Below are 15172 nucleotides of genomic sequence, written 5' to 3'. Positions count from 1 at the left end.
CTGTGAGACATTGGATTGTGCTCAGGTTTAATCACTGCAATATCCGCAGTCAGGAGCTGAAAAGGATGAATAGCTGAAAAAACACAAGAAAAAAGCTTAAGTAATGTCAGCAATTGTGGTCAACTATTTAATGTGTTTCCTGCTCGTTTAGTTGTTAGGCGCTCACAGAGGGATCCCGGAATCAGAAAGTAACTCTTTCATTCAAAATCTTTAAAAGAATGACATGCAACGAATTAAACTCTGTGTCGGGGGATGGGGATGGGTGAAGATTATTTTTTTTATTCCCCATTCATTAACCGACAGCGTTGTTTTGTAGAATCATTATTGAGGGACAGTGGAAACTTCAATAACTGAACTTTAATTATTTAAGGATTTTGAATCATTGATGAAGTTTTCTCCCCTATTTGACTTTACACACTCTGATTTAGGAGACTTGTTTAAAATGTTCCGTGCTTATGCGACAAGGAACCTGGGGCGACTTTTGTTCAATTTATTTCACGGCAAAAATAGGCTCCAAAATAATGTTTCTGCCCGGGCTCGAACCGGGGACTTTCCGCATGTGAGGCGAACGTGATAACCGCTACACTACAGAAACGCTGTGGTTCAAGTGATCTCAAGAATATAACCAGAGCTTTACCCTACAGAGCTGGCCGATACTTCAGGAGCTGGTTTTACGAGAATAGGATGACGGTGCTGTATTTCGGAAGGCTGTTAGTGTGGCAGGAATTGATCTCGTGTTTCCCAGACTTTACACATAGGAACAGGAGATGGCCATTTAGCAGCGTGTGGTTAGGATCTGGAATGCACGGCTTGAAAGGGCGGTGGAGGAAGACTCAACCTTATCTTTCAGACGGGAGTTGGATAAGTTCTGAAGGAAAAACAATTGCAGGGCTACGGGGGAAGGGCGAGGGAGTGGGACTCTCTGAGAGTCGGCACGGGCTCGATTGGCCGAATGGCCTTCCGTGCTGTAACCATTCCATGATTCGATAAATTAGTGGCACGTTTCATAGTGTGGGTGGGAGCACAACATTGCCAAGGGACATGGATTGAGTCGGCAAAAGTAGAGGCATCTGATTCAGGAGATTCGCGGGGTGCGGAAATTCAGGTGTTTATTGACTTTGGAAGGAACATTTTTGCTTTGTACCGTTTCGGACATTGAAATATTTGTGAAAGGAATTTTTTGCAGAAAGGGATGCAGCATTTAACCTTCTGCCTTAACACTTCTTTAAGGGTGTCATCTCACATTTCGTTTCGATGTTATTCTTCCAGAATTGCTATTTTCTTTGGTGTTTCACAATAACCGGACCCTTGCTCTAAAGTCAGTCTCACTTTTTCCCCAGTCTCCTGTTGATGTTATCAGCAATGAACATTTTGACCCAGACCCCGAAAGCACAGTGTGTAAAATGGTTTATGGTTTCAGAGTTCACTTGCAGAGCAGAGAAGAAATGATTCAATTATGGAGTTCCTTCAGTTAGCATTTCTTTAATTGTGCAAAAGAAGATTGTGGGTTAATTCATGATGATTTTCCATGAAAGCAACATAAAATTAAAAGAAATGCAATCGCCCAACATGGGGCTCAAACCCAGGACCTTGTAATTAAGAGTCTCATGTTCTACCGACTGAGCACGCCGGGCTTCTGGCTCACACTCGATTTTATCGCTCATTGCAGCCAGGCGCCTGTTGGCCACCCGCAACCTGGATACAGTAACGTCCCAACAGCTCATTGACTGTCGGAGTGGGACGGTGCGGTGCTTCAGAAGACAGGTCGAAAAAGCAAATTCACTGATTCCGTCCCATGTGCTCCTCCGATCAAGAATAGCAACACACTAAACATGCTTCAATAATGGTTACACCTGAGCTCCACAGTTGCGCAGTAGTTGGCTCGTTGGTCTAGGGGTAATGATTCTCGCTTTGAGGTTGTTACTTAAAATTTGCGAGAGGTTCCGGGTTCAAATCCCGGACGAGCCCTCAATTTACCCACGAATATTGCATCGAATTTTTGCAAACAAGGACTTGCATTTCGACAGCACCTTTCAGGAACTCATGACGCCCCAAAGCGCTTTACAGCCGTTGAGTTATGTTTGAAGTGTTGGAGTGTGGGGAAAGATGTGCCCGAATCAACCCTCTTTGCGAAGGAGTTCGGTGCAAAGAATCAGGTATCTCAGGGACTTGGCCTTTCTATGAATGAGTTCTGCTTGTATCTGCATTCAAGCTTGAAACAGCAACTGGGCTTCATCTCACGGGAGCAGCGTGTAGCGGATAGTGAGCAGGTGACCAGGTTGATTTGCGCCGCTTTCAATCTTTGAAATTTCACCAAACAAAGATACGGTGAATCCAACTGTCCCAGTCAAGCGACAGATTGAAGGGATCGGTGTTTCAAACAGAGCTGGAACAAGCGCAGTGCAGTAATATGGTCCGCAACATTAAATGTCAGAGTTATTAAACAGACAATAATTAAACATACACTTAACAACAGTACTTACACCCAAACCTTGCGAATGTTCGCCGAAGAACTCAAACACGTTACAGTTCCCAGCTCGGTGTACAAATTGATCAAAAATTATTCGGATTCTAAACTATCTGTTCCAAATGCCACATTTTATATCTTTTCCCTATCCCTGCTACGTGACAATTTAAATTTTTAATAGTATTACCTAACACAAGTGACCAACTTCTGATGGAAGGTCATTAACCTGAAACGTTAACTCTGTTTCTCTCTCCACAGATGCTGCCTGACCTGCTCAGTGTTACCAGCATTTACTCTTTTTATTCTCCGAACTTATAATCAGAAAATCACTTCCATTGTCATCTAACTACACTCCTTCCTGATATGTAGCCTTGTCCTACAAACCAGGCTCCTTTCGGATGATTCAGGCATTCATTGGAATTATAACTTCTGAACGATAACAATTATGTGAATTATGTAACTATGTAATACTTGCCACCAGAGGGCGCGACTGTTGGAGTCCTAATGGTCACCTGCCCACACGTGCAGGGCAAGTATAAAAGGTCGGCTGCCATGTTGTTCAGGCACTCTGGAGTTGTAATAAAGAAGACTAAGGTCACACTAAATTTAGCTCACAGTACTCAGCCTCGGGGAGTTCTTCTCTACACAACAATTGGCGACGAGTAACAGAATACGAACCTTCAAACAACCATGGCTGCCGTTGGAATATTAGAGAGATCCGTAGAGCGTGATGATTGGGAAGCCTTCGTCGAGCAGCTCGACCAGTACTTTGTGGGCAACGAGCTGGAAGGAGACACTAACGTGGCCAAGCACAGGGTGGTTCTTCTCACCGTCTGTGGGCCTAAAATATACAGCCTCATCAAGAATCTGCTCACACCGACAAAACCAACGGAGAAGGAATATTCAGAGTTGTGCACACTGGTTTGGGACTACCTCAAGCCGAAGGAGAGTATCCTCATGGCCAGATATCGTTTTGACACGCACCATCGCTCCGGGGACCAGGACCTGGCGGATTATGTCACCGACCTGAGACACCTCGCGGGACCTTGCTCCGTTGGGGCAAATGCTGTGGGACTTTTACGTGCTGGGCATCAGCCACGAGGTCAGTCTTTGAAAGCTGTTGGCTGCTGAAAACCGAGACCTGAGCAGGGCCATCGCGATCGCCCAGGCATGCATGGCCACGGACGATAACACCAAACAGATATCTTCTCAACATCGAAGCTCACCGGCAAGTACTGTGCATAAAATGATGTCGCTAGCCTGCCGAACTGCATATGGCAGGGTCGATACGTCTGTGGCTGCAAGACCTGTGATGACTCAGAGTGCGCCATCGTGGGTAAATGTGAATCTATTAGCACCGTGTTGGTGCTGCGGGGGTAATCCTCGGGCCCATCAATGTCGATTCAAGCACTACGTGTGCAAAGGCTGCACAACGATGGGGTACCTCCAGTGAATGTGCAAACGTGCTGTGACACACCACGTGGCTGAGGATGATCGATCCGGCACGGATCACGCTGCACAAGCAACTCAACCCAAGGAACAAGGACTCCCAGGTGCAGGTGGGGATGTATCATTTTATCAGTGAGGATTTGAGGGTGTGCCCGAAACGTGTACTTTGGCAACCTGTGGCTCGCTTACCATGTCGGAGTTCTGAGTAGAGCGCTTGCTTAGGGAGTCTCATGCTGGGCATGTGGACTATGTGGCCCGCCCAGCGGAGCTTGTCGAGTGTGGTCAGTGCTTCAATGCTGGTGATGTTGGCCTGAGCGAGAACACTTTCAGCACCAGATTACCAAAATTAAACCCAATGAGATCGGGATAAAAGTTCCTCACATGCTCAGAGCAAAATATATGATTGATTGTCGACAGAAGAATGAACAAACTTCAGCACCAGGTCAGACGGAAATGTTCAGCGAGCAGGTGGACTGCTGAATTGCACATTTAAGGAGTTGGTAGTGATAAAACAAGTGGGTTTCGCTTAATGATTAAATGGGACATGAAACCACATCTCCAGAGGAGAACAGTGACGTGAACACAGCACCTTACACCGCTCGGCCACCCTGACTATGCAGTGTTCTTTCACATGAAATAAACGAGGGCAGCAGGCGTATCTCTGCCGGACACCGGGGAAACAGTGAGACAGACCTTGGAGCAAGGGTTTGGTTATTTCGACACAGCAAAGGAAATATTAATTCTGGAAGGACAATATCCAAAAGAACAATGACCAGTGAGCTCCCTCTGTGCTGTGTGGGAATGTGTTGGCTCACCTTAAACAACTTCTGTCCCACACTGAAAGTTCTCAATCCTTCTCCTCCGCTGACCTTTACAGAAATGTCACCAATCACCCAGCCACCGTGTTCACTTCCTCACAATGGGGCCACAGATTCTCCTACCATCTCCCCGCAATCAGCGAACTCACCCTGTTTACAAAATTATACCTCGAACACGTGCCTGGCAAAGGGCAGGAGAAGCCAGATAGTCTGTAAGCTCGGTCTATCACAGAAAGTATTGGTATTCATGGTGATTACAGCAATTATTAATCGTCTCACAGACCTCAATTATTTTTATGCGATGAATTGATCGAGGATTGAAACCAGGTTAGCGCACTGGATCTTAACCCCTTGACCACCAGGGAACAGTTATGATACATGTCGATATATTTATATATATTTATATATGAACCTGAATGTCAATGGCTACCTACCTAGACCTCGTGGTGCCCACGGTCGTGTGTCTAACTTTGAGTGAGAGAAACGGTTCCACAGTGACACCTGGCATGTGTCCAACATGGTTATTGCTTGAACTATTGCAAGTTGTGCACCAGAGGGCACTGCAGTGGGAGGCTTGTAGCTTACCTGTTCAGGTGTGCCTGGCCTCGTATAAAAGGCAAGCCATCAGGTGTGATGCTCACTCTGTGGTTATCAATAAAGGACGAAGGTCACTACAGTTCAAGCACTACACATTGTCTCGTGGAGTCATTATCAGAGCATCTGAAGGTGTAACAATTGGCGACGCGATTACGGACCTTCACACGAAAATGGCTAAACTTGGTACGTTGCAGCAGTTCGCCGATGGTGATAATTGGGAAGCCTTTGTGGAGTGGCTTGTCCATTTCTTCACAGCAAACTATCTGGCAGGTGACAACCCGGTCACACTGGCTGATAAGTGCAGAGCTATCCTGCTAACCAGTTGTGGGCCCACCTTCTACGGCCTCGTCAGGGACTTGCTGGCACCAGCGAAGACAATGACCAAGATGTACGAGGAGCTTGTAACACTGATACAAGAACAACTCAAGCCCAAAGAGAGCATCTTCACAGCCAGACAGCGGTTTTATACACACCGACGGCCCGAAGGCCAGGAGATCGAAATATGCTGCAGACCTCAGGAGGCTGGCGGCACCGTGGGATTTTGGTGACCACCTCACCGAAGCACTGCGGGATATCTTTGTCATCGGAATCGGCCACGAGGGCCTTCTTCATAAGCTACTGTCAGCGGATACCAAAGTCACACTGCAGAAGGCCATCTCCGTGAGCCAAGCATTCATGACCTCGACCTGTGGCTCGTGGCGGATGACTCATCCTCAGGACTCAAACCCGGCAAGTACTGTGCACAGAGTGGTGCCTTTTAGAGGCTGGACTGTAGAAAGTGAACCTTCTCAGGGGGGAGAGAACAGGCCCCCGAGTCCCTTAACTCAGAATCCATGGTCAGATCAGCCATGATCTTATTGAATGGCAGAGCAGGATCGAGAGGCCGAATGGCCGACTCCTGTTCGTATTTCTTCTGTTCTTATGTTAATCATTTAAAGAGCTTAATCATTGATGAAGTTTTCTCCCCTATCTGACTTTATCCACTCTGTGTGTAGGAGACTGGTTTAAAATATTCACTGCTCATGCGACAAGGAACCTTGGGCGACTTTTGTTCAATTTATTTACAAAAAAATGGCCTCCAAGATAATATTTTCGCTTGGGCTTGAACCAGGGAATTTTCGCGTATGGGGCGAGTGTGATAACCGCTACACTACAGAAACGGAGTGATTAAAGTAATCTTAGGAATATAATCAGATCTTTAACCTACACAGCGGGCCAATACTTCAGCAGCTGGTTTTCCGAGAATAGAATGACGATGTTGGAGTGGATTTTCAGACAAAGCAAAGCATGATGGGGTAAGCCACCACGAAATGAACTTTGGACCAAGAAGCCTATCTGCTGTCCCTGATATGAACTCTGCAGCAACAAGTGACTCCTGGCCAGGTGCAGGCCACTGTTTCATCGAAAGCTTTGCAACAGAATAACTAACCACAAAAGAAGATAAAGAGGAAGGGCCCGCAAACTCGCACCATGCTATCAGGTTTTACTAGGACTAAAAAGTTGAATGTAAATGAATTGCGTTACCATATGGATCGATTGGTTGTTTGTAAATTAATTTAAAAGATTGTGTTCCGCCCCCTGTAAACTGCTTAGAACCCTGAGGCACAAGGCACTCGGGGAGATCGCTAGATCTCAACTCTTCTCCCAGAGCTCTGTTAGCAATAAAGTTGTTTCTCTTAACTTACCAGAGTCTATGTGAATTTATTTTCACCAACAGTGGATGCAGAGAGGATGTTTCCACCGATGGGGGAGACTGGAACTAGGGGCATTATCTTAGAATAAGGGGCCGCCCATTTAAAACTGAGATGAGGAGGAATTTCTTCTCTCAGAGGGCTGTAAATCTGTGGAATTCACTGTTCCAGGGAGCTGTGGAAGTTGGGAAATTGAATATATTTAGGACAGAAATAGACAGTTTCTTAAACAATAAGGGGTTAAGGGGTTATGGGCAGCGGGCGGGGAAGTGGAGCTGAGTCCATGATCGGATCAGCAATGATCTTATTAAATGGTGGAGCAGGCTCGAGGGGCCGCATGGCCGACTCTTGCTCCTATTTCTTGTGTTCCTTTGACTAATACACATCAACATCCTGGGCGTCACCATTGACAAAGTAGCTGTGGGCAAGCCTGGCGAGCTCAGTCGGTAGAGCATGAGATTTTTAATTTTAAGGTAATGTGTTCGTGCCCCACCTTGCGTGAATTATTTTCCTTAAACTTTTATGTTACTTTCACGGGAATTAACCCACACATTCAAAAAGTAGTTAGATTTGTCCCTTATGTCTAAAAGGATCAAGGGGTATGGAGAGAAAGCAGGAAAGGGGTACTGAGGGAATGATCAGCTATGATCATAGTGAATGGTGGTGCAGGGTCGAAGGGCCGAATGGCCTACTACTGCACCTATTTTCTATGTTTCTATGTTTCCCCTTGTGGGGGAATCTAGAACTTGGGGGCACAGTTTCAGAATAAGGGGTCATAAGAACATAAGAAGTCTGAGCAGGAGTAGGCCACATGGTCCCTCGATCCTGCTCCACCATTCAATACGATCATGGCTGATCCCCATAAACCCTTATTCCCTGAAGGTTTAAGGGTCGCCCATTTAAAACGGAGATGAGGAGGAATTTCTTCTCTCAGAGGGTGGTGAATCTTTGGAGCTCTCTGCCCCAGAGAGATGTGGAGGCTGGGTCATTGAATATACTTCAGGTGGAGATGGACAGATTTTTGGACGAGGCCATATGGATTGAATTGGAGAACAGAAAAGGGGCAATCACACGACTGGGAATGTACGGGACACCCCCGAACATCCAGAGGGAGATATAGGGTCTGGTTATTGTGATTCAGCAAGGAAACCATCGATCCTGGAGGACAAATACTCTGTTCCAAAGGAAACGGACCCAGCCTCTCCAATTGATCATTTAATTAATGATGTTTTCGCGTGAAAGCAACAGAAAAGTTTAACAAAGCTTATTCGCCCAACCCTGAACCCACGATCCTGAGATTAAAAGTCTCAAGTTTTACCGACTGAGCTAGCCTGGCTGGGCAAATGTGGCATCCTTGACGTATGTCAAATATTGTGGGTGGATAAATGAAGATTGAAATCATGATTGAGTATCTCACAAACTTGAATTATGGAGTTCATTCAGTTAGCATTTCTTTAATTGTGCAAAAGAAGATTGTGGGTTAATTAATGATGTTTTTCCATGAAAGCTGCATTAAATTAAAATAAATGTAATCCCCTGACGTGGGGCTCGGACCCACGACCCTGAGATTAAAAGTCTCATACTCTACCGACTGAGCTAGCCGGGCTTCCGCCCAACGCAGGTTTTTATCGCTCATTGCAGCCAGGCGCCTGTTGGCTCCGCCCCAGATGTTGAAACTTGCTGTTGAAACTTGTGTTGTGTTTATCACGTTTGCTTTACACGCAAAAGGTCCCTGGTTCAATCCCGGGCAGAAACATTATGTTTAATCTTTCTGTGGATGAACAATCGGAGGCGAGTTTAGTCTCCCGGCAAATGCTGCCTGACCTGCTGAGATTTCCAGCATTTGCTGTTTTTATTTGCTATTTATTCTCCTGGCAAAAGGGCTCCCTTATTCATTAATTGCTCTTTATTTCACTTCAATAAATGGATAACATTGACTGAGAGAAAACGGACCCACCGGGGACCTTTTGCGTGTGAGGCCAACGTGATATCCGCTACACTGCAGCCCAACAAATGGCGAAAAACCACTGAATATAAAGGATGAGCTGACAAATATCAGGGGCAGTGCAGTCTGGTCAACGTCACACCCTTCTTATTCAGCAGAGGCATGAACGGGAGTCAGACGCCACAAAGTTTCATTAAAGACACAAATACAAGTAACACTTGCAAATCTTTTCAGTGTAAAATTCTTTCACTTTATTTGAAATCCTATTGCGTTGAATCTGCAAATACGCAAGGTGGGATATTATCTTCACTACTGATTGTATTTTGTGTGCAAGATAGGAATAACCGGTGCTGTTAAATTTGATAATAAATTTGCCCCAGATCCCTGAAGACTTTGAACCAGAAAGCTAAAATACAATGAGTAAAATGGGATATGGTTTTCGAGGTTAGATGCAAAGCACAGGACAAATGATTGAAGCATGGACTGTTCCTGCGTTAGCAATTGTTTAATTGTGCAACAGAAGGTGAGGGGTTAATTATTGATGGTTTCCCGTGAAAGCAAGAGAAAAGTTTAAGAAGAAATCATCCGGTGCCTGTCAGGTGAGCGCTGCCTGTGATACCTGGTGGGAATGGGAGGGGAATTTAAAGCCCCTTGTATGCAGAACCTTCATATAGTAAAACATCTCCAACTCATTGTGTAGGTGTCATGGTGCAACGGTAGTGTGTCTGAATCGAGATTCGAAGGTTGTGTGTTCACATCACTTCGGGGTCACTGTTCTCTTGGATATTTTTCTTCCAGAATTATTATTTCCTTGGCTGTTTGGCAATAACCAGACCCTTGCTCCAAGGTCTGTCTCACTGTTTCCCCGGTGTCAGGCAGAGATACGATTTCTGCCCTCATTTATTTCATGTGACAGGACACAATAGTTCAAAATCAACCTGCAGGTGGCCATAGGCAGCACTGAATATTCAGGATGGCCGAGCGGTGTAAGGTGCTGTGTTCAGGTCACTGTTTCCTCTGGAAATGTCGGTTTATGTCCCACTTCTGACATTTCTTATATTTAATCATTAAGCGGAATCCATTTGTTTTGTCACCACCAACTTCTTAAAAGTACAATTCAGCAGTCCACCTGCTCGCTTAACATTTCCGTCTGACCTGGTAGTGAAGTTTGTTCATTCTTTTGTAGACCGGCAATCATATATTTTGCCCTGAGCATGTGAGGAACTTTTATCCCGATCTCATTGGGTTTAATTTTGGTAATCTGGTGCTAAAAGTGGAGATGTTTTTGCAGTGTAATGGTTAACACGTTCGCCTCACAAACGAAAGCACCTCGAGGGGAAATATTTTCTGGAGTTTTCTCATGCATGTTCAGAGGAGAGTTTGTTCTCCTGTGAAAGGTCAAGAGATCATACGAACGTAAGCGTTCGGAACAGGAGTCAGCCAATCGTCTCATTTTCAAGTTTTCAAGATCTTTCCGCCCGGTTTCGGTCCGGGGACCTTTCGTGTGTGAGGCGAATGTGATATCTACTTCACTACGGAAATACTGAAATATAATCTATCTGAGGATAAAACCACAGCTCCAACCTACACAGCTAGCCGAGAATTCAGGAACTTGTTTTAAGAGAATAGAATGAGGGTGCTATATTTAGGAAGGCTGTAAGTGTGGCCTTCGACAGCGTGGACAATTTTACACGCCGCGGGAACCTACTATCAGCAAGGGCAGACATCGATGACGAGGTCCAACACCGCCTCCAGTGTGACAGCACAGCCTTCGATCAACTGAGGAGGAGAGTGTTTGAAGACCAGGACGTCAAATCTGGCACCAGGCTTATGGTGTGCAGGACGGTGGTGATACCTGCCCCGCAGTATGGCTCCGAGACATGGATTATATACAGCAAACATCTCAAATCACTGGAGAAATACCACCAGGGCTGTCTCCGCAAGATCCTGCAAATCCCCTGGGAGGACAGACGCACCAACATCAGTGTTCTCGCTCAGGCCAACATCCCCAGCACTGAAGCACTGACCACACTCGACCAGCTCCTCTGGGCGGGCCACATTGTCCACATGCCCGACACGAGACTCCCTAAGCAAGCGCTCTACTCAGAATTCCGACACGGTAAGCGAGCCCCAGGTGAGCAGTGTAATTTATTTCACACTACTGTATATAACTGTACCTTACCATGCTATACATGACTGTAACTAGATATGACCGGTAACCACAAGCATACTTTACCACCAGGGATGCACTTGCAGGAGACACTGCATACCTGTTCCACACAGGTATATAAAGGCAGGTCTCAGGCAAGTGTGGCACTCAAGAGCTGTGAAATAAATGTGCAGGTCAAGAGTGACCTTGACTTCAGCATGTGCCTCGTGTAAGTCTGTACTGCAGGGTCAGGACTTTAAAGTGGCGACGAGTTACGGGATCACAGAATCCACAGAATGGCTATCAACGGCTCAGATGAGAAATATAATGCTGGAGACAATTGGGAGGACTTTATAGAAAGGCTCCAGCAAAGCTTTGTAACCAAAGACTGGTTAGGCGACGATAAGGCAGACAAGAGAAGAGCCCATCTCTTGACCAGCTGTGGCTCGAAAACATACGCCATAATGAAGGACCTGCTGGCACCCGAGAAACCAGCAAGCAAGTCGTTTGAGGAGTTGAGCACACTGGTGAGAGACCTACATATGGTCAGGCACAGGTTCTACAACTACAGACGCTGTGTGGGCCAGAGCATACCCGACTTTGTGGCGGATCTTCGGACGTTGGCTAGTTTATGTGTGTTCTCCAATGAACTAAGGAGAGAAGTACTGAGAGACTTTTTTTATTGAAGGAATAGGCCACGCAGGCGTATTCCGAAAGCTTATAGAGACCAAGAACTTGACCCTAGAGGCAGCAGCACTGATTGCACAGACATTCTTGGCAGTAGAAGAAGAAACAAGGTTGATCTACACTGCGGGTACGTCAACTAACGAAACATCGCAACAAGTGGTTCACAGCTTGAAACAAGCCGCTACCCCCACGCACAGATAAAGGCAGGAGAGCAGGGCTTCACAGCAGGCAGTGGCGCCAGAAGCCGATAAAGGGCCAAATGAACGGCCATTCACACCTCATCAACCCACAATGCGAGCAATCAACTTCAGAATGAGAGAAGCTCAAGAGAGATCAGCCAGACGCAGCTCATCCTTCGGAAACAAAGGAAGCGGTCTGTGCTAGAGATGTGGGGGAAGGCACTCAACAAGGGGGTGTCGATTTCAGCATGCTGTTTGCAGAAACTGCAAATTTCCAGGACATCTGGCTCACGTGCAAAAAAACAGCAGCTCGGCTGGTATACGAATCAGAAGGGTCGGAAAGCGGACCAGAAAAAGGTGGGGACAGTGCCCGGGACACCGAGGTACAGCGGGTCAACACGATCAATGTCCACTGTTCTTACAACAAGACGCCTCCAATAATGATGAGGGTCCTACTCAACGGGATACCCGTCAACATGGAACTGGTTACGGGAACTAGTCAATCTCTCATGAACGTTCAACAATTTGAACATCTGTGGCCGCACAAAAGCAACAGACCAAAACTCACAAGGATCGACACCAAACTAAGGACCTATACCAAAGAAATCATCCCAGTCCTTGGCAGCGCCATGCACTCTGTCACACACAAAGGGACAGTGAAGCGATTTTCATGTGGATTGTCCCCCGAGATCTCCCAACATTGTTGGGAAGAAGCTGTCAGGCAAAACTAAATTGGAAATGGGATGATGTTCACACCGTGTCGTCAGAGGAACGGACCTCCTGCTCAACAGTTCCAATTCGTTTTGAACATCTCTTTCAGCCTTCAAAGGGGCGAAAGTTAAAATCTACGTCACACAGGATGCCAGACCGGTCCATCACAAGGCTAGAGCTGTGCCTCATGTGATGAGGGAAAAGATTGAACACGAACTGGACAGGCTTCTGCGGGAAGGCATTATCTCACCCGTGGAATTAAGCGACTGGGCAAGTCCCATCGTCCCCGTCATGAAGCCTGATGGATACGTAAAAATCTGTGGGGATTATAAGTCTCCGATAAACAGAGTCTCCCTACAGGACCAGTACCCGCTGACCAGAGCGAAGGATCTATTTGCCACATTGGCTGGAGGAAAACTTTTCTCGGAACTCGATCTCACATCTGCGTATATGACGCAAGAACTGACCAAAGAGACCAAGCTACTCACCACCATCAACACACATCGAGGTCTTTTCATGTACATTCGATGCCCTTTCGGCATCAAGTCGGCAGCTGCTATATTCCAGCACAAAATGAAGAGTCTGCTCAAGTCCATCCCGAGGACGGTTGTATTTCAAGACAACATACTTACCAGGGGCAGGGACACCGACTCCCATCTCTGCAATTTGGAGGAAGTACTAAGTCGATGGGATCGGGTAGGTCTAAGAGTTAAGAAATCCAAGTGTCTGTTTCTCGCGCCCGAGGTTGAATTTTTGGGCAGAAGGATTGCCGCTGATGGAATCTGCCCAACAGAATCCAAAACAGAAGCACTTCGCCTGGCACCCAGGCCCCGGAATGTCTCAGAACTGCGCGCCTTTCTCGGGCTACTCAATTACTTTGGGAACATTATGCAGACATTAAGCACGCTGCTGGAGCCTCTCCATGTGCGACTCAGGAAGGGGTGCGATTGGTTTTGGGGGGAGACCCAGGAACGCGCCTTCAATAAGGCATGCAACCTTCTATGTTCGAACAGTGTTTTGGTTTTCTTTGATCCAGGTAAAAAGCTAGTTCTCACATCTGATGCGTCAGCGAATGGAGTCGGATGCATTTTACAACATGTCAATGATGCGGGTAAATTACAACGCATAGCTTCCGCCTCTAGGTCACTTTCGCGGGCGGAGCTCGGGTACTGTATGGTTGAGAAGGTGGCGCTCGTGTGCGTGTACGGTGTCAAAAAGATGCACCAATACCTTTTCGGGGCCAAGTTGGCGTGAGAAACTGACCACAAACCCCTCACGTCCCTGCTATCCGAGTGCAAGGCAATAAACGCCAACGCCTCGGCGCGCATTCAGCGGTTGGCACTCATGCTAGCGTCTTACGACTGTACAATAAGGCACAGACTTGGCACAGACACCTGTGCCGACCCGCTTAGAAGGCTATCCCTGGCGACCACGGAAGGGTCTGACGAACAGGACTGTGAGATGGTCATGACAATCAATGCCTTTGAATCCACAGGTTCACCCATGACGGCTCGCCAAATCAGAGCTTGGACGACCAGCGACCCCACGTTATCCTTCGTCAAAAGATGTGTTTTAACTCGTGACTGGGCAGAGAATCGTGATGCCTGCTCCGAGGAGATCAAACCTTTCCATAGGCGCATGCATGAACTATCACTACAGGCACACTGCCTGACGTGGGGCAGCCGAGTAGTTATGCTCTTGCGAGGTAGACAGCGTTTGTCCAGGAGCTCCACTGCGAGCAGCCAGGGATCATCCTGATGAAGGCCATAGCCAGATCCCACGTCTGCTGGCCTGGCATTGACACGGACTTGGAGCTCTGCGTCCGTCGATGCACCATTTGTGCCCAACGCAGTAATACCCCCAGTTAGGCCCCCCTAAGCCCCTGGCCCTCGCACACCAAACCGTGGTCGCTGGTGCATGTAGACTATGCGGGCGTATTCATGGGCAAAATGTTCTTCGTAGTCGTTGATGCATTTTCAAAGTGGATCGAATGCACCATTTTAAACTCGAGCACCACCTCCACCATTGTGGAGAGCCTTAGAACCATGTTTGCTACGCCCGGAATCCCTGACATATTGCTCAGTGATAATGGTCCGTGCTTCAACAGCGCAGAATTTCAAGATTTCATAGTTGACCACGGCATAAATCACGTTCAGACGGCACCATTCAAGCCGGCCTCCAATGGCCAGGTGGAGCGAGCAGTGCAAATCGTGAAACAAGAATGCTAAAAATCCAAGGTCCCACGCTGCAGAGCCGCGACTGCTGCTGACATACAGACCTCGTCCGCATTCGTTGACTGGGGTTCCCCCCGCGCAACTATTGATGAAACGAACCTTAAAGACGAGACTCCCTTTAATCCTCCCAGATATGCATGAAATTGTTCAGGCAAAGCGCCGGAAGCTAACAGAATACGATGACCGAAATTCGAGGGGGAAGTGGAATTTGATAGAGGACAAAGTGTTTGTGCTCAACTATGGCC

General features: G+C 47.0%; 3 non-coding genes across 3 annotated transcripts; 1 reads left to right on the top strand and 2 right to left on the bottom strand.

The window, feature by feature from the left end:
* Positions 1 to 522: 522 nt before the first annotated feature.
* trnav-cac (transfer RNA valine (anticodon CAC)) lies at positions 523 to 595 on the bottom strand. Its single transcript has one exon. It is a non-coding gene; the product is annotated as a tRNA-Val (tRNA).
* Positions 596 to 1879: 1284 nt separating this feature from the next.
* On the top strand, positions 1880 to 1968 carry trnas-uga (transfer RNA serine (anticodon UGA)). Its single transcript is given in 2 exon segments — positions 1880 to 1916; positions 1933 to 1968. It is a non-coding gene; the product is annotated as a tRNA-Ser (tRNA).
* A 6587-nt stretch (positions 1969 to 8555) lies between these two features.
* Positions 8556 to 8628, bottom strand: trnak-uuu (transfer RNA lysine (anticodon UUU)). Its single transcript has one exon. It is a non-coding gene; the product is annotated as a tRNA-Lys (tRNA).
* Positions 8629 to 15172: the final 6544 nt, after the last annotated feature.

The sequence above is a fragment of the Pristiophorus japonicus genome, unplaced genomic scaffold (assembly GCF_044704955.1).
Source record: "Pristiophorus japonicus isolate sPriJap1 unplaced genomic scaffold, sPriJap1.hap1 HAP1_SCAFFOLD_110, whole genome shotgun sequence".
Classification (NCBI taxonomy): Eukaryota; Metazoa; Chordata; class Chondrichthyes; family Pristiophoridae; genus Pristiophorus; species Pristiophorus japonicus.
This window is presented reverse-complemented; position numbering and strand designations above follow the sequence as displayed.